Here is a 21,096-nt window from a genome sequence, read left to right on the forward strand (position 1 = left end):
AATAGTTTTATGTCAGCTGTGCGACATACTATTACAAGAAAATCTCCAAAAAATGCGTACACCCTAAGGAGAAAAGAAGAGTCAAAGTATATAAATGACTACAACCCAGTCATTTTATCCATGTGGAATGCTAACATGGATATTCAGTATGTGGCAGACAATTCTATTGCTGTTGTTCGGTATGTCACATCGTACATTACTAAATCAGAGAAAACGGAATTGAAGGAAATGTGGGAAGAGATTTCTCACGAGAAAACTGTCAGTAAGAAACTATACAGTTTCAGTTTAAAGATGTTATCGCATCGAGAAATTGGATCCTACGAATGCTCAGATAGGTTATCATCTGCAAGTCTGTACTCGAAATCCAGAAGAATAATTTGGGTAAGTTTAGGCCTTGCAGCAATGCGAAATCGGGTACTGAAATCTGTTGCAGAAATTGAATATTTGGCCGAGAACGACCCGGAAAGTACAGATATTTTGAAAACAAACATGTTGGACACGTATTACCCAAAAAGAAGTTGCCATCTTGAGAACATGTGTCTCTATGAAGTGCTGCAAAACTACATTTTTTCACGGAAAGCCACAGAAGACATCAAAAATGGAAAATATAAAGTCATTGGTGAGGAAGGATGTTTGGTGAAGCAAACAAAAGGAAGTTTGATTAATCATAGGAAACTGAGTTGCGACACTACTGACAAAAAGGAATTTTACTACTTGGCACTTTTACAGCTGTTTAAACCATGGCGTACAGAGGACGAACTACTTGGAGAATTTGAAAGCTATGAGGATTCATTCAATGCATGTAAAGATACGATTGAATGCAGTACTTTCATAAATTATGTGCAAATGTTAAATGAAGAAATTGAACAGGAAGCAACAATTGCAGCTGAAGTAGCTAGAGACAGTTCTCAAGACAGCCAAAGTTCTGAAACGCTCAGTCAAGATCCCCTAGGACAACCAATTGTAGAAAATGAAGCTGCAATAGCCATGAATGAAGTTGAAACAGCTATGAATCAAGCTCAAGAAGATGTAATAGACTTACCAAATTTGGAACAACAACTGAATGAAGAACAACAACAAATTTATGAAGAAGTCAGAAAAAATTGATCACGGATTACTACCTGAAAATAAAGAGTGCACATGCACATCATTTGAACCAATCAGGATGTATGTGAGTGGACAAGCTGGAACTGGAAAAAGTTTCCTAATTAAAGTCATCAGAAGCTACCTACAGCAAAAAACAGATTCAACTTTGTCTTGTGTTGTTACTGCTCCAACTGGGTTAGCAGCATATAATATAAAAGGAATTACCTTACATCGCTTGCTAATGTTACCAGTGGAGCATGAGAACAAAATAGAATATCACAAGCTTACAGGAGAAGCATGCTTCGAAGTTTCAAGAGTGTTGAAGAAGATGCAAGTTCTCATTATTGATGAGGTAAGCATGGTATCAAACTTAATGCTTGCCTTTGTGCATTTAAGAATGCAGCAAATTCTAAAGAGAGACTATGACGTGTTATTTGGAGGAAAACATGTTATAGTTTTTGGGGATCTTCTACAGCTTACTCCAGTTAAAGGACAACCAGTGTTTAATACTGTGACACATGAAGACACGAAGAAGTCATTAGGAAGCATTGGTAATGCGAATATTTGGTCGTTCTTTGAGTACAAAGAACTTACTACCAATATGAGGCAAGCAAACGATGAAGATTATGCAAGTATTCTGAAAGATATCAGAATTGGACTACTCACAGAAGTTGGCAGAAAAGCATTACAGAGTCGGTTGCTACATAATTTATTTCCCAAGGAAGAAATAGTTGCAGAGAAAATATACAAGAACATTGCAGAAAATAATACTGTAATCTGCTTAATGCCAACACTACGTGAATGCTCGATATTCAATGAGGAACTTTTGAAATTGGAAAAGGAAGAGATTAAGAAAATGGAAGCAGTTGATAAAATTCAGCATGAAGGAATTACTATTACATTAACAGAACCTCGCAACTCCTGAGGCGGAAGCCGGGAGACCACTGAATTTTTAAAAACTGTATTTTTCTCTTGTGTCACCAACTGCTAAATATTTTGCATTTTAAAGCGCACTCACCCATCTGGCACCACCATAGCGGGTTTGAGAAACGCCTAAACAGCGACCCCTTCGCTGCAACAAACTAATCCAAAACAAACAATTTTGCCGCCATTGACGGCGAGGATTCGAGGCCACGCCTACCCTAGGCCACGCCCACCCGCCCTTCACAGTATAAAACGCTGCTGACAGCGTAAACAATTCAGAACCTCGCAACTCCTGAGGCGGAAGCCGGGAGACCACTGAATTTTTAAAAACTGTATTTTTCTCTTGTGTCACCAACTGCTAAATATTTTGCATTTTAAAGCGCACTCACCCATCTGGCACCACCATAGCAGGTTTGAGAAACGCCTAAACAGCGACCCCTTCGCTGCAACGAACTAATCCAAAACAAACAATTTTGCCGCCATTGACGGCGAGGATTCGAGGCCACGCCTACCCTAGGCCACGCCCACCCGCCCTTCACAGTATAAAACGCTGCTGACAGCGTAAACAATTCAGAACCTCGCAACTCCTGAGGCGGAAGCCGGGAGACCACTGAATTTTTAAAAACTGTATTTTTCTCTGGTGTCACCAACTGCTAAATATTTTGCATTTTAAAGCGCACTCACCCATCTGGCACCACCATAGCGGGTTTGAGAAATGCCTAAACAGCGACCCCTTCGATGCAACGAACTAATCCAAAACAAACAATTTTGCCGCCATTGACGGCGAGGATTCGAGGCCACGCCTACCCTAGGCCACGCCCACCCGCCCCCTTTCTCATCCTATAAGGATGTGCAATCACCGGACGCGCAGCGGACGGGCGCAGCGGACGCGCCGTCAGCGCGCCAAAGGCGCGCCAAAGGCAAGCCCGTCTGGGCCCGTCCGGGCCCAGACGGCCTCAGGCCTAGACACTATGCCCAACTTGCAGAAACGTATCTCTTACACCCAAGATACACTGCTTGCCTGGAACCCAAAAAAACATCCCCAGTGCAAATACATCCTCAAGGAAGACGCCCCCTTCACAGGATGTATCCTATGTAACAAACCTGAGGAAACGGAACGCCACCAAGGACTTCGGCTTGGCCTCCTGAACTGCAGATCCTTAGTAAAACACGCTCACGAATCCAACATCCTCGTCCAGGATTTGATGCTAGACATCTTGTTTCTGACTGAAACATGGCTGACCTCGCACAGTGACTTCGACACGGTCAATGCAACACCCCCCGGCTACCAAATTTGCTGCCTGAATAGACCAGTCGGTAGAGGTGGCGGCCTAGCCATACTCTACAAAGACCATCTTAAATGTAGAATTGAATCTGGAACCGTCAAAGACTGTGAAAACTGCAATTTCACCATCCAGATCTCACCATCAATCTCCCTCTCGGGACTGTTAGTGTACCGTCCGCCAGGCTCTCTAGGAGAATTCACCAGTACTCTGATGGATCACATCTCACTCAAGACTATTTCAGTCTCTAACTTTCTCCTCCTAGGGGACCTTAACATGCACTTTCTTGACCCCGCGGACAATGCCGCAGCCAACGTACTTGCTGACCTCACTACAGCCGATCTCCATCTTCGAAATTCTAAGGCCACCCATGAGAAAGGCCAACTCTTGGATCCAATCTTCTCCAACATCAAGAACCTAAATGCCCAGGATCCCACCCCTCTCCCTTGGACAGACCATATGCTGATCCCTATGCACTGGTCACTCAAAACGACACCAGCACTCAAACAGAAAACAAGGATACGAACTAGACGGTGGCACAAGCTAGTACCAGAGGAATGGGAAGCTAAATTACGTGAAACCGTTGGCCCTCTATCCGCGGACCCGAACACCGCGGGCAGAGAATTCAACGATTGGCTAGCCCATCCCCTAGACAGTCTCATCCCACTTACCAGTACTTTAACACACGTTAAAAGAATCAACCCCGCTCCCTGGTACTCACCTGCCCTCAACGCCCTTAAGAAGGAATGCAAAAAGTCAGAACGCACTTGGAGGAAAAACAAGTCAACAGCAGAGAAAAGTGCTTATCAATCCTCCATGAAAGCGTATAAACGAGCCCTACACGACGCAAAAAGTGCCTTCTACGAGGAAAAAATAAAAAGCTCCGCTTGCTCAGCCAAGGAGACCTTCTCCATCCTCAAAGAGCTCCTCCATGTCCCTGACCCACCGCAGAAACCCATGGACCCCAAAGCAGCGGAGGAAAAATGCGTCAAGTTGGCCACCTTCTTTGACGAAAAAATCAAAAAAATCCTCACCTCCCTTCCGGCCGCTAACCCTGACTCCATAGAGAGAGCTAAGGAACCGCCGCCCCCACCCGATAAGCCTTATCTAGCGTCGTTCGGCCCAGTGACAGAAGAGGAAGTGATGGCTACACTCACATCAACCAAGAGCAGAGCCCCTAGCGACCCAGTCCCCATACGGTTAGTCAAAAACATCTCTCAGACCATAGTCCCCCAATTGACAGCCCTCATTAACATCTCGTTGGCACAGGGTGAGGTCCCTTCAAACTGGAAGGAGGCTGTCGTAAAAGGGCTTCTCAAAAAACCATCTCTAGACCCGGCAGATCTATCCAACTACAGACCCATCTCACTCCTCCCCTGGATAGGTAAGGTCGCCGAAAAACTTACGAACAAAAAACTGTCACACTTCCTGGAGTCAAACCAACTCCTCAATGACTCACAGACTGGCTTTAGACCAGGTCAGGGTACGGACACTGCTCTCCTCGCAGCAGTAGAAAAGACCAGGGAAATTATCGATACAGGAGGATCAGTGGCAGTGGTCCTCCTAGACCTGAGTGCGGCCTTTGACACGGTCAGTCACCAGGTCTTAACCCAACGTCTCGATAATATCGGGGTAAAAAACAGGGCGTTGAAATGGCTCTCGTCTTTCCTCTCCCGACGCTCCTTCCAAGTATGGGAAGGTGAAAGCCGCTCCCCCTCCATCCCCCTCCAGTGCGGTGTGCCACAGGGCTCATCCCTGAGCCCCGCGTTGTTCAACGTGTACATGGCCCCACTGGAGGAACTGGTCTCACCCTTTGGAGTCACTATCGTCAGCTACGCCGACGATACACAGCTGGTGGTGACGCTTTCCCACCCCAAGCTAGAGCCCTCCAACCTCCACGACTGCCTCTCCAACGTACATCAGTGGATGAGTAACTCTGCCCTGAAATTAAACGGCTCCAAAACAGAAATCCTGCTCCTGGGGCATAACACCACGAACCTCCCCCCTAACATCTGGCCCGCCTGTATGGGTGAACCCCCCACCCCCAAGACGGAGGTCAAGAGTCTGGGAGTGTGGCTGGAGACTGATCTCTCCTTTAGGACACAGGCAAGAAAGACGGCCGGCACATGCTACGGACTACTGAGATCTTGCAGGAAGGTGATTCCTCTTCTGCCTTTCCAGTCGCGTCTCATGCTGATCCAAGGCCTAATTTTATCCAGGCTGGACTACAGCAACGCCATTTACCTGGGATCCCCAGAATCCACTCTCCAAACTCTGCAAAAAGCTCAAAATGCCGCAGCCCGACTTCTAACGAACACCCCGGCCAGAACATCTGCCAAGCCTGCATTGAGGATGCTGCATTGGCTCCCTATCAGGGAAAGGGTAACTTTCAAGGCCCTCTGTCTGGCCCACAAGGTACTTCACAACACTGGCCCCCCAATCCTAAATAACTGGATCACACCCTACAGACCCACGAGAGCACTTCGTTCCGAACACGGAAACTTCATCACGATCCCCAAGGTGAAGAAGGCCCGTATAGGTGGCCGCCGCTTTTCGGTCAACACGGGAAAAATATGGAACGCACTCCCCCTGAGCCTCAGAGCAGAACCAAACCTCCTGCGGTTCAGGAAATCTCTCAAAACCCTACTCTTCCCCTGAGCCACTTTCACTCCTGCCTGTCTCCCCCTGTGAGTAAAAGGTTCAGCGCTGGGATACCCTCTGGGTGACTACGCGCTCTAGAAAAACCATTAAAAAAAAAAAAACTGTCAAACTGCAAAATAAATTGGATTCTCTAGAGAAGAACATTTCGAAAACAGCTGGATTAGAAAAAAATCTATATCTTTGCATGAACTGTCGAGTATTTTTAAGGAGAAATTTGGATGTTGAAAAAGGTTTAGTGAATGGAGCTATGGGTAAAGTTGTGGGTTTTGTGAAATACCAGAAAAAAGATGGAATTTAATTTTTAAAAATAAAATTTGATCAGATTGCAGAGATTGAAGATATTAGTCGTTGTTCAGTCCGTTTTTTGCTTGTGAAAGACTTATATGTACGTAGAAAGCAGTTTCCATTTTCTCTAGCATATGCTGTAACTATTCACAAGTCTCAAGGATTAACTGTAGATAGTGCTTTTGTAAACATTGGATCTACTGTGTTAAAAGAAGGTATGGCATATGTTGCTTTGTCACGAGTGAAAACATTATCTGGTTTATTCATGATAGACTTTGATGACTCAAAAGTTAGTGCAGATGCAAATTGTGTAAAGGAGTATAATAGATTAAGAAGAACCTATGCTCCTCATTTAGGTCAGCATCCTGTGTTGGAGAAACGTGTCGTTTCTCGGAAAAGGAGATTTGAGAATATCTGTAATGAGGATGTAGAGAAGAGAAAACAAAAAGAGACTCATGTGATTGCAAGCAAAAAGAAAAAGGATAATGTTGAAGAGGTTGTTGGTTGTCATTTTGAAAATAGCTCTGGTGTCAACTGCTACGCTAATATAGTGCTGAATGTTGTATTTTATCTTGAAAGTTTGCAAGAGCAGATAATACTAAATCATGAAAAAAGATTCTGTTCTGTGCTGAGTCTCTTTATGAGAAACTGAGTATTGATAAAACTAAAATAGAAAGTGCTAATGAAATTAGAAATCTTTTAGATGTATGTTCAGGACGTACACAGTTTACTCAAAATGTCCAGCAAGATGCACAGGAATTCTTAATGTTTGTCCTTATGGTACTGGAAGATGAAGGCATAGATATTGAGAATATGTTTGGTCTCTCTTATAAATGGGAACATACTTGTGAAAACTGTTTCTACACATGCAGCTCTAATGTTGATTCAGAAAGGTTTATCTATTTAACATTGCCAGAAAGTAAATCAGTGAGTTTTAGTAAATTAGTTAAAGATGCCAATCATAGCATGGAATGCTGTGAATGTAAATCTGACATGTTTTCAACGTTATTTTTAAAGAAATATGGACAGTATGTAATTTTAATGATGCAACGTTGTAGAGCTGATGGTTCACAATTGGACACTTTAATAAAGAAGTTTATAGGACAGCAATTATCAATTTCAGGAAAAACTCTTGTTACAGTTGCAATAATTTTCCATGATGGACCTACGGTAACTTCTGGTCATTACACAGTTTATCTTAAATGTGAAAAAGGCTGGACACTGTGTAATGATTCTCAATTGGTTTTTAAGCAACGTTTGCCTTTTGATTTAGCAAATTCCTATTTAATTTTTCTGAAACCAAAATTGTAGATAGAATTTGCAACATCTGTAAAAGTCATTTTTGCAATTTTATTTGATTACCATTGGAAATTTCATCAAAAAAGGTTTTAAAAATTACCATTTGGCCTAAAGGAAAGGTAATAATTTGTATTGTGGACTTCTTTCACACATATTATTTTGGTGATTATGCTTATGCAACAAAAATTTTAAGACGATATTTAGTGCAAAAAGTTATTGTTCTTGGATGATATTTTTAAAAAATATGTAACATTTCTATAAAGGTATGTTTTAGTGAGAAGAGATTCTGGGCTTTTTTTAAACAATCTTTCAGATTGTTATTTTTTTTGGCCCGCTGTTAAGTGATGAATGCTATTGCTTTCACGATTTACAGTGAAATTCAATATATTCTGAAAACAGCAAAAAAAGGGCAAAAAATTGTTTTAAAATATGAAATTATGTGTACTGTATTCTAAAATGTATTATTAAATATTAATACTTTTTTCTTTTTTTTCAGATTGAGAATGTTTTTTTTTTTTTTTAAAACGTTTTTTCTAGCAATTTAAATGAAGCATTTATTAATAAATATGTTATTTTTTTGGTCAGGTAAGTGTGAAATTTCTGTATTTATTACACATTTATTTTCATGCTCCCTTTTTTTCACTTCTCCTCTCTCTGCTTTTCTCATTTCTGTTGTACTCCCTCAAGGACCTTGTAGGGTAAAAAAAAAATGTTTTTAAAAAAAATACAAAAAAATACGCGTACCGTACGGTAAAAAAAAAAAAAAATTAATTAAAATGTTTTTTAAAAAGTTGTGAGGTAAGGTTGGCTCTTAAAAGAGCCGTTGGGTTAATACAGGGACAGAGGAAAGAAAGAATGGGAATATTAACAAGGACCACAGATGTGCTGGTCTATCTTATTGTTTATTAGGGAAACACTGCTCTCCCCATGAACAATTAGACCATAACATCTGGTGCACCTCATTTGTACCTTCAGAAATCGAGGGTTCATTTCCAGAGGAGCAGAAGAGGGTGATGCTCCCACCGCAGAGGAAGGGCTCGGCTGAGCTGCCAAAGATGTACTCGGCTGAGCTCCTGCGGATGTGCTCGGGTGACTTACTGAAGGGTTTGCTTCAGTATGTCGAGCAAAAGTCCTTGAATGAACATCCCTAAGGTGTCTCAACATAGTGTGATTACCAAAGGAATACTTCTTTCTAGGATTACCTCTAGATAACACACACTCACAAAGTAAGCAGGTAACTAAAGGAGCATTTACCTTTTTCTGCCCCTCAGGAAATGTAAAATACTCCCAAATAAAATAAGTCTTTTGTTTCCTCCTTCTCTGCCTGTGATGCTGCTGCCCTGCTCACTCACAGAAGAGGTCTGCTGCTCTGCCATTGTATCCCAAAGACAATTCAGCTCCTTCTCCTAAGAAATAACAAGCAGTAATGAGGGGAATGGGTGTGGTGTAGGAAGATTCTAGAACTGAAAGTAGTTTAAACCAATCAAAAGTGTTGTTTCTTGATCATATGACTAACCGTACGCGCACGTTAAGCTTACCGAGCGCGTACGGTAAAAGTACGCATGCGCGTACGAAAGACACGCGCATGCGCATTACAGGCACGCTCAAACACTTCCGCGTAACGTGCGCGCGCGCGCGCGTGCACGTGTAAAGCATGCGCTTACGCGTTGCGTAGGAAGTACGGACGCCTACACAAATTGCGTAAGCATACGCAAACAGAATAGAAATATTACGTACGCTCACCGTACATAAAGCGAACCGTGCGCTTACGGTGAGCTTACCGAACGCGCACGGTAAAAAAAATGTTTACAAAAAAAAAGGTTTGTTGAAGATATTAACTATGTTATACAACTATATCTAACCAATTATTTAAAAAAGGTGAATCTTTAAAAATTGAAGAATGAATTAAAACCATGAATATATACATAGGTAGAATAGTGTTTAAAGGAAAAAATAAAAAGGAAAAAAATGATGTAAAAAAGAAAAAAAAACAATAAAAAATCATAGGTTTCACACACATTATTGTTAGGAAATAAAATTCAAAAAACCATGCAAAAACACAAAAAAATACAGCTTTCACACGCGTTATATTTAGAAATTAGCTTTTAAAAAACCTTGCAAATTCACTGAAAAAACCATAGGTTTCACACACGTTATAGTTAGGAATTAGCATTTAAAAAACCTTGCAAATTCAATGAAAAAAACCATAGGTTTCACACACGTTATAGTTAGCTGGACATTTCTCTCGTAAAAAACCATTGAAATTCCCCCGTTATAGTTAGTTCAGCTAACTATAACTCGCGCACCCGCAATCCACTGCTGATGACGTCACATATTACATCACTCATGACATGGTCAGTGACATCACTCATGACATCACTGATGACATCTCAAATGACATCACTGATGACATCACTGATGACGTCAACAATGTGATAAATTGCAACATCTTTTCACACCCTTATAAAACCTTTGATAAACCAACTCAAAATTAAAGAGTTCAATTCTCATATCCATAAATAATGCAATACCAATAACTGCATACCCACATATTAACTTTTAGGTCTTCATACACCTACACACACTCACGTGAAAAGTCACTCATACTTACAGTCACTCCATACAAGACTATCATATTCATTTATACACCTATATAGACACTCACACACTACCAATCATGCATAGAGGTACTCTCAGACCTACTCAATCATGCAAATAATCACACTCCCATTTACTCACCTATGTGGTTATACACACTCAAGTTCACTTAGTCATAAAAAAAGTACCACATTCTTATCCTCTTATAGAATCATTCATACAAGCACACACTCATCCATACAGTCACTTTCACAATCACACTCTCTCATATCTACTCATTTATATACTGTTACACGCACATATACTGCCTTTTACATATGTAGTTAGTCACAAATGTACTACTGAGATATACATTCAATCCCTAACACACTCATACATACACTCACTCAACCATACAGTCCATCACAGATGCACTCTTAAAACCATGCACCCATAGAATCACCCACTCACACATCTATGCATAGAGTCACACACACCCTACCCACACAAACACTTAGGCACCCATACAGATACTTAAACAACCAATCAATAACCCATATAGTCACTCATATAGCTATTCACAAAACCATGCAGCCACTTATACACCACCAACAGACACATACAGACATTCACACAGTTTAGTCACTAGTCTGCAATAAGATACATTTAATGACTCACTTAAAGAGTCAGTTACGCACCTAGAAAATCATCCATTCACACTTATACACCCACTCATTCTTCAACAGGCCTTTCCCTATATATATTAAACATATTAAAATCGGTCAGAAACACACATTCACTGAATGATGTCATCATGTCATCAGTGATGTAATTTGAGATGTCATCAGTGATGTCATGAGTGATGTCACTGACCATGTCATGAGTGATGTAATATGTGACGTCATCAGCAGTGGATTGCGGGTGCTCGAGTTATAGGTAGCTGAACTAACTATAACGGGGGAATTTCAATGGTTTTTTACTAGAGAAATGTCCAGCTAACTATAACGTGTGTGAAACCTATGGTTTTTTCATTGAATATATATATATATATGAAAACAATTGTTCTTACATCGAAGAACTGGAGGGACACAGCAGGGTTTCCAAGAAAGTCCTTTATTGCAACAGATACATGGCATGACACGTTTCGACGTATAATGTCTTTTTCAAATGCCTTTAACAAGATCGATTTTCAGCCAATCCGTATATATACTAATCAAGTTGTTCTGCCATTGGTGGCGATCCAGGTGAGCCAAGTCGTTTTGAGGAGAATGGCTGTAGCTGCGTCGGCAAACCATAACTCCCAACATGCACCAATCTTGGACAGTCAGGTAAGTTACTGCCCAAGGCTTCAATGTATCTCGTCTTGAGTACTGGATAAACTTTGAACGCAGGTTAGCGGAATGGTATCTTTGCTGCTGGAACACATTCTTTTCCCGGGTCCCCAACGCCTTCAACCGCAGGAATCTCGCACAGTCTGCCCTGAAGCCATGAATACAGTGATCCAGGCTCCTCCATGAAATCATAGACTGCATTGCAGCGGTGCCTTACTGTGGGAGGATGCGGTGGGCCTGAGTCTTCCCAATACCTTGGGTCCTGTTTGCGTGCCAAAGCTGCCCTGGTGTCTCTGGCCACTTTGGAAGGTGGGTCGCCTCAAACGCACTCGGGGCCAGGGCGGAAAATATAAAAAAATTGTTTCTTACATCGAAGAACCGGAGGGACACAGCGGGGCTTCCAAGAAAGTCTTTTATTGCAGCAGATACATGGCATGACGCATTTCGACGTATAAAGTATTTTTCAAATGCCTTCAACAAGATCGATTTTCAGCTAATCCGTATATATACTATACAAGTCGTTCTGCCATTGGTGGCGATCCAGTTGAGCCAAGTCGTTTTGAGGAGAATCGCTGTAGCTGCGTCGGCAAACCACAACTCCCAACATGCACCAATCTTGGACAGTCAGGTAAGTTACTTCCCCAGGCTTCAATATATCTCGTTTTAAGTACTGGATAAACTTTGAACGCAGGTCAGCGGAATGGTATCTTTATATATATACATAAAACAGTCTGCAGTAATACCTATGTTTGTGATGGCAGTTATATGCACAGTTACATACAACTAGGCATCTTAAAACGTCCGAAAAATACACACTCTCAGAGCAAGAAACAATTCAGGGGGCATCTTTCTTGTATGGAAATCTCTATTTCACTGTTTGATTAATATAAATGACTGCCTTTGGACTTTTTGGCCATCTCGTTCATATGTATAAAGAGATTCCATTTAAGCACAGAGAAAAAGTGTTAATAATTAATCCAGCTGATACTTGTTCATGGAAGCGCAATTTTCGTGTCTGAATGTGTGATTGCCTTGCATAAAAAATACTGAATCCAATGCCAGTCAAAGCAATTGTTGTGTGCTTGAACGAAGCCATAATTGTATTTAGTTTATTGCTTTTAATTACTGTGCTTGGCAATATAAAGTAGATTGCAAGATCGCATTGCAATTTAGAGTAGAACAAGTTTGTTTTCACTAAACAGTGTTTTTTTAAACAAAAGCCATAAACAAAATAAACAATTTAAGAAGCTGAACGTATTGCAAAATCAATAAAGCATCTTATTGGATGTTTTTATTTTTCTTAAACAGTACTCAGTGCCTTTTACTTAGACACTGTCAAGGCTAAGTTGTAGGGGTATGGAATCATATCTCCTCTCCCAGAGAACAATCTGTAAATACCTTATCTGCTCGAAAATATTTTGTTCACTTCTTAAATGTCCTTCTTAGTTTGTGTCAGGGTTCACTTTAAAACCTATTAACTCTGTAGAAGAAATGCAGCTAGAGCAATAGAGTAAGTGAGAAAGATTAAAAATATTAGCACTAGCAGAGTTTTCCATGTATTGAATAGGGGTCTTTTTCCGTTGTTTTGTAGGGTGAACCTCACCTAAGGCCATAAGAGCGCTTTGTAGGAGAACAGATATTACAATTTATATTTTTAAGACAGGTTTGAATATTGCTCTCTAGTTTCAAAATCGATAGCTGAGTCTGTGAACTTTAAAATGTACCTCAACCACTTGTGTTTTTTAGTGTGCAAAAAAGCTACAGCATCATAAAAACATAACACGCTTTGAACACTAATGTATTTAAGATCAATTTATATAGTTCACCACATAACATAATTGTAATACATGAATACAGCTACACAAAGCAACTCTGTGCAAATCCCTATAAAGTGCAGTTCTATAGTGTTCAGTAGATTCCTAACTCCATATATAGATTTTCTTGAGGTGGACTTATGGAAATTAAAATGTTTTTAATGCAAAGGAGTACAGCATTTTCAACTGATCAATGACCCTACTGCTGCCTGCTATCACACCTCAGGCGTGCGAGTATATCGCTCTGGGAATGCATTTTGAAAAGACTTCCAGCTCCATTTGTTATGGCGGTTGCAAACCAGCTTCAGTCCACTTGATCATTCAGGACATTTGTCTAAAGAAGAAGATTCAAAGTTATAATGAAAATCAGAAGGTTCTTTAGGTACGGAAGTTTGCAATCACGAGCTGTTTGCTGTCCATGCAGCATCACTGAGAAGTTTATCCAAACCCAAACACCATCACGTGTGTCTCCATTATATAGGACTTTGAACACACCTAAATTATGTTTACTGAGTACAGTCACACTTGTTTGCAACCCAGTCCCAGTATGATTGCAGAGCATAAGGTCATTACCATACCTCATAGAATACACTTACAGGTATACCCCATACCCATCATTTGCTCGTCCTCTAAAATCTCATAAACATCAGTCTTAAGGCTACAAAAAGCTTGTTGTAGGGCTCCAAATGTTAGTATGTGGGTGATATGGTGCAGGCAGCAGCACAAGAGAACTTGTGCACAGGTCTCTGAGTGCTAGGTAGCATTAGATTGGCAAAGTCCGGGGCTGTGGCTTGGAGCCCGGCAGACATGGAGGCGCAGGAGTGAGGCTCCCGGTCCGGCACGGGTGAATCACGCCCAGAGTGAGCCGTTTGCAACACTTTGCCGAGATTCCTGCAGGTGAATACATGCTCGCAAAGATGTGGCCCCTTTTAACATTGCTCCGGTGATTTTGCTATCTTTATCGGAGGACGAATGTACATCTGTGAGGCCGCGTATATGACGGCCGCCATTTTGCGTTCCTTCAACATCACAGGAGGTGAATATTTCTTTCTTCAGCATGCATTTCAGACCCACTTCTGTTTGAGAAACGCTTTTTCTTCCCCCAGCAGGGATCCATAGTGGCGTGATAGCCCAGTTTCACCTCACCTTTTTATGAGTGTGAGGTAATGTGGCTACAACCGCTATTTTGTGCTTCAGCTCTCATTTCTTTTCTGTGAAATTAGACCTCACCATTGAGAAGAGGCGCACTGAATACACTGTTAATGCATCAGGAGGCTATGCATGAAACATCCCTCACCTATGTGACACTTTTTTGATTTAAATGTCTTATTCCATTTCCTCAAGTGATTCAACTGTTCATTCTGCGGTGGTATCTAAATAGACTCTGGTCATTTAAAGACTCCGATCACATATCTTCAGTATATGCTCTGAAGTCGCGGCCTTGCTCAGCAGTACATTTTTTCAGCCAGATTTTTCTCCTTTTCACAAGTTTCCTCATTTTCAAAGTCTATATCTGCCTTCTGGTCTCTTGATAACACAATTCAATGGGCAAAATAAAAGGCACCCTTTTCACTGTTCCGAAACCAAGGCGCATTTTCATCAAAAACTCAACAATATTTTCTGTACTCTCTAAGCTGGAAAATTCAGGGGTCCTTGATATAGACCAGTGCAACGAAGGTATGGAGCCCACGCAGACAGCAGCAGGAAAGTCCAATGTGAAGCATTTAAAAAAAGACCCTCCCTCACCACCCAAACTGGACTCTCCTGTCTGGATGGAATTAATACTTCAGGAAATAAGAGCTCTCAGACCTTTTGAAGAGGAAACAAACACCAAATTACAGATCCTTTCAGACAACTGGTCACTGCTGGACGCTAGGCTCACAACAGTGGAGCAAAATGTTTCATCTTTTCAAGACACCACCAAATGCGTTACCTCCTTACACCCTCAAATCTAATCCCTACAAAAACAGGTTGAGGACCTTGAAAATCGAAATAGGAGAAATAACATGCACATTTATAATTTGGCAGAAGGTATTGCAGGTACAGATCCCATTGCCTTCTTTAAATCTTTTCTTCCTAAGGTTCTCCATTTGCCAGAAGGAACTATATTAAACATACAACGCGCTCACAGACTGGGTCACATTGCTAATATGAATTCATCTTCACAGAGGCCAAGAGGGGTCATTTTGTACCTTCTGGAGTACACTGATTTGTTAAAGGTTCTGGCTGCTGCCAGAGCTATTAAAAAAATATCTTGGTCTGGTGCTACATTATTTTTAGCACAGGATTATTCAAAAGCCACTACATCGAGACGTAAAGCCTTCCTGGACATGAGACCAGCTCTTCGTTCCATGGGTGCCAGATACGGTCTTTTCCACCCTTGCTTGTTTAAAGTCACTTACAACAACAAAACTACTTCTTATGATGATCCTGTGCGGCTACAAAGCTTCATTAATGCACACATGACAGATCTCATGGATTCTTCAAGACCATCCTCTTCACAAATTACTTGACTCGCCTAAGCCGTAACCTTAAGCTGTCCTTTTCCTATTTATTGCAGGATTTATGCTGTTTTTATATCTCTATTGGTTTTGCAGTTCAGTGTTATCTTAGACGTTGTTAATTATTATTACGAGAATCAGCTTCTTAAATGATTAAGTTTAGTATGTAAACTACAGTTAATCTGATCATCTCATTTCTCTCAGTCACATCTGTATTTTGGTGTGTTCCCTTCCCAGTCCGGTCTAGTCCTCGCTGGATGTACCTGTCTGCTTTTTGTGCTTCCACCTACCCCTCCATTCCCTGCTCCCTTCGTGTAGGTATGTCGTTCGTTTTGTCTTTCATTTTTTTCTTGTTCTTATCTTCTGATTTTGTCATTTCTTACGTTCTTCAGTTTATTTCTCATCTCTCTTTTGTTCTATGTATTGCACTATATTTTTCTACCTCGCTTTTACCATCTAAGCTCCTCAAATATTTTTTCTTGTATGACTACTTTCTTTCTTCATTCTTTTATCTGCTTATCTATTGCCTATATTTGTCAACGCTGTGAACCTATTTTTTTTCTTCCTCTCTCTCATATCTCTTATAACTCTAATCGACGTTTTGGCAATGAATTGGACTTTTTTGTTTTAAGTTTGGATCCTTCCATTTCTGATTCTTTCATCTCTTCCTATCTTTGCTTAATTACTCTCTATATTCTTCATTATCCTAAACTTATTTCACTCTCTCTTCTTTTTTCTCTCTCTTTTAATACTATACACTGTTTTTTTTTATTGTGTTTTTTATCTTATTGAATTGGATCAATATTTTTTGCTGTTTTTATCATTCTACTTTAATATCTCATGTCCCTTAAGTTAGTTTCATGGAACATTAGGGGTCTAAAGTCTCCTATCAAGAGACAAAGATTTTTATCACACTTGGCTAAGGTGAATGCTGATCTTGTTTTCTTGCAGGAAACCCACCTTACAGATATTGCATCTCTAAAATTGAAAAGGGGCTGGGTGGGTGAGGCTTATTTTTCTCCAGGTGATGGCAAACGAAATGGGGTGGTGATACTATGCCGTAAGTCCTTACCAGTTACATTGTTATCACAAGAATCAGATGATGAAGAGAGATGGCTCATTGTTAAACTATCACTAAAAGGTGTTCCAGTTTCTCTTCTTAATGTTTATGCACCTACAGGTGGAGATCCTTCCTTTTGGCCTGCTTTGGCAAAGCATATTTCTCAATGTATTGAAGATAATTTTATTTTGGCTGGAGCCTGTAACCAGGTGTTTGACCCCTTCTTAGATAGATGTTCAAAAGTATCCTTCGTACCAAACAAGTCACATAAATCTTTCATTCACACTATTCATCAACACAAATTGCTCGACGCTTGGCGCATTTGTAACCCAACTACTAGAGAGTATTCCTTCTATTCCTCAACCCATCATACCCAATCAAGAATTGACTATGTTTTTGTATCTCACAATATTTCACAGTCCCTCACTCATGCAGAAATTGGCCCTATTCTCTTATCGGATCATGCACCGGTTTCCATTGGCTTTGACATACTCCCCAGGAATAATGCTCCTAGAAGATGGCGTTTTAATAATGCACTCCTTTTAGATCCCAAATTCACGACAGCTTTCACTTAATTCTCTACGGACTACTTTGAAAGGAATACAACAGACTCCTTATCTCCTGAAATCATTTGGGATGCCATTAAGGCATCAGCAAGAGATTTCATTTTAAATATTGTGGCAAAGGAACGAAAAGCTGCGCGTAGATCTACTAAAGATCTTCTTCAAGACATTAAGGCATTAGAACATTCACATTACACATCACACTCAGAAGAATGTTTAAAGACTCTCATTAACGCTAAGTTGAAGTTTAACAAAAAATCAACAGAAGATGCTTCACTTTATTTATTAAAATCCAGCGCAAACCTTTACGGAGGCCAAAATAAGGCAGGGAAAATTTTAGCCAATTACTTAAAAGTTCACCAAAATAGATTAAATATTGAATCTTTCTTCGATGAGCAATCAGTCTTAAAATTTAAAGATGCTGAAATTTTACATGAATTCTCTCTCTTTTATAAACCCTTATACTCATCAGAAACCCAACCTACAGATCATTTACAATCGCAATTCTTCTCTAGCATTCAAAAGCCTCAACAAACTCCTTTGGATCTTTCCCCCTTAGAAGCGGACCTTTCCCAGCATGAACTTCTAAAAGCCCTTCAGAATCTAAAAAAAGATAAAGCTCCTGTTCCGGATGGATTTACTGTTGAATTTATACCCATTTTTCTACGCTTTTAATACCCAAACTGCATTCACTTATAAATTTCTTTTGTACCTTAACAAACTCTTCTGGGTCATTTTCCGAAGCTCGTATCTCTATTATCCCTAAAGAAGGTAAAGACTCTAAATATTGCAAAAACTATAGACCTATTTCGCTGGTCAATATTGACTATAAAAAGAATTCTAAAGCCTTAGCTATACGTCTTGACTCTTACATCCCAAAGTTACTAGGTAAGGAACAATCCGGCTTTGTCAAAGGACGAGTCATTACAGACAACACACGTCTCTTTTTTGATATCTTATCTAAATCTCCGCATCTTGACCATCCTTTGGCGGCAATTGCATTGGACGCTGAAAAGGCTTTTGATAGAGTTGAGTGGAAATATTTATTTTATACCCTTAAATGGTTTGGATTCGGCCCTAATTTGATAAATTTACTATCCCTTCTCTGCTCTAATGCTCGTGCAGCAATCTGTGCTAATGGCTTAATTTCTTCATTTCTTGACTTAGGCAGAGGGGTACGCAAGGGTTGTCCTCTCTCTCCTTTCCTTTTTAACTTGGCTCTAGAGCCATTTTTATCCAAATTACGTCAAAACCCGAAAATTTATGGATTTCAAACACCAAATGTCCATGTCAAACGCACAGCCATTGCTGATGACATTCTCCTTTTTCTGTCCAAGCCTGAAGAATCAGTTCCAGCTTTTTTAACGGAGGTGAGATCGTACTCACTTATTTATGGATACAAATTAAACAATGATAAGTGCGAAATACTACCTCTATCAAAACATACCTTTAGCTCACAATTTCAAACCTCTCAATTTAAGTGGAGTCCAAATCATATTAAATACGTAGGTTTACATTTTACACCCTCAATCTCAGAAACAGTAACTTTATGCATGAATAAATGCCTTCAAAAGATCAAAGAACTGACTTCTAAATGGCATCCCCTTTACTTGTTTTGGTGGAGTCGCTTGGACACCATAAAGATGATGTTATCGCCCATAGTATTATACACTATCTCGAGTATCCCAATCCCCATTACTTCCAAATAAATTGAAAAAATTAATTCAATTTTATCCTCTTTCTTATGGAATAATAAGAAATCTCGAAGGTCTCTATCAAAATTAATCCGTCCGAAAACAGAGGGTGGAGTTAATTTTCCAGATTTCCAGGTTTATCACAAAGCTTTCTTACTGCGCCAGGCCTCTCTGTGGTTGCTTGACTCTGCAAATGATTGCACTCTCTGGACTTCAATTGAGCGCCAGTTTATGTCTCCTTACTCATTGTGTGAATATCTTTCTTTTTCACGTAAGCCACAGTCCATTTCCACTCCTGTATAGAAGTATACTTCCAAATTGCTTGATTTACCTTCTCACTCTACTCTTGATTCTTAAGATTCCTTTTTGAATGACCCAATTTAGCATAACAAAGACGTATTAATCCATAATAGACCCTTTTATTGGAGGACTTGGAGAGACAGGGGTTTGCTATGGATTCATCAATTATTCTTACATTCAGAATTCATGCCTTTTGTTACACTCAAGCAGATATTCAACTAACCGACTTCCTTTATTCATAAATATAATATACTTAAACAAGCTGTATTGGAAGCATATTCCCATAACCCTGACATGCCTGCTACCTCCAATAATTCAGAGCCATCTTTACGACTTCATGCCCTCTTAATGTCCAAACCCAAAGCCTCTACTATTTACAAACACCTGCAAGGCATTGACATTGATAGACAGAAAAAAAAACTGAAGAGGCTTGGGAAAAAGACTATGTGGTATGCTGGTCACTCTCACTGTGGAAAAGAATCTGGTCCAAAATTCGTAAGGCCTCTAGAGCAGCAAACACAACACAAACACTATTCATTGTTTACAATAGACTTGTATTCACACCAGCCATTTTATGTAAATGTTTTTCAGCCACCCCGGACACAAGTTGGACATGCTCTTCCCCCAACGCTGACCTGTTTCATACGTTATTCATCTGTCCACATGTGCAAACTTTTTGGAAGCAAATATGGTCACATGTCAACTTGCTATATGATACTACATTTCCTTTTTCTGTTACTCATATCTTTTTGGATAGTCTCTCTTCTATCTGGTACGGGGTTTCACTTACTGTCAAGATAATTGATTTATTATTAGCGATTGCTTTTCAACAAATTACTGTTAATTGGAATGACTTCTCGAGGATTTCATACAGAGCTTGGTGGTACACTGTTTGTCAAATCATAGGCTGGATACTGCCTTTGTATACCCACCCCAATTGGCTACAAAGCGCGTTGACTTGTGGTCACCTGTTACGACATTTATTGATGATAGTGCCAAGTGGTGTTCTTTACCAAAACCATCTCAACAGGAGGTTCCCAAACCACCCTGACTTCCCTAGTAGTTCCATAAGTTTCTTTGATACTTCTTACAGTGCATATATGTTTTATTTAATGTATATTGTTTTCTATTATGTTTCACTTCTGTATTATTTATCCAATTCCTTTGCTTTGTAAATAACAAGATTGAAATGTGAGGTTGTGAGATCTACAACGTATACTTTGTATGTTCACCTTGTTTTCTTTTCAATAAAACTATTTAAACTTAAAAGATTGGCAAAGTCTGATTTCTTCACCATGGTCCACAATATTATGAAAAGAACACATTTGAATGTCTGTCTATAACCCATAAGCAGCTGTAGCTCACTTTTATGTTGGTCTCTTCCTACCATAAATACTTTATCTAACCTGAAGCATCCTTTCCAAATTCAATCTTTTTCCATGGCAGAATGTTCTTCACCTCTTCTCAAGCTATAGGCTGGTTCATGAGTTGTTTACACTAATCTTACCTTCTTTTTTATTAAGTTTAAAGATAAAATGTATTATGAGGAAATTATCAATAATCATGTGATATAAAAAGTCTATAGGCTATCAGAAGATACAATGTAATAAATACTACAATAATATAATAAATATCAAATAAACCTAAAAAAAAATGAAAGGAAATGAGACAGCAGAAAAGAGAGAAAGGAAAAGGGAGTAGAAAGGGAAATCAAGTAC

This window comes from Triturus cristatus, chromosome 8, assembly GCF_964204655.1.
Source record: "Triturus cristatus chromosome 8, aTriCri1.1, whole genome shotgun sequence".
Taxonomy (NCBI): Eukaryota; Metazoa; Chordata; class Amphibia; order Caudata; family Salamandridae; genus Triturus; species Triturus cristatus.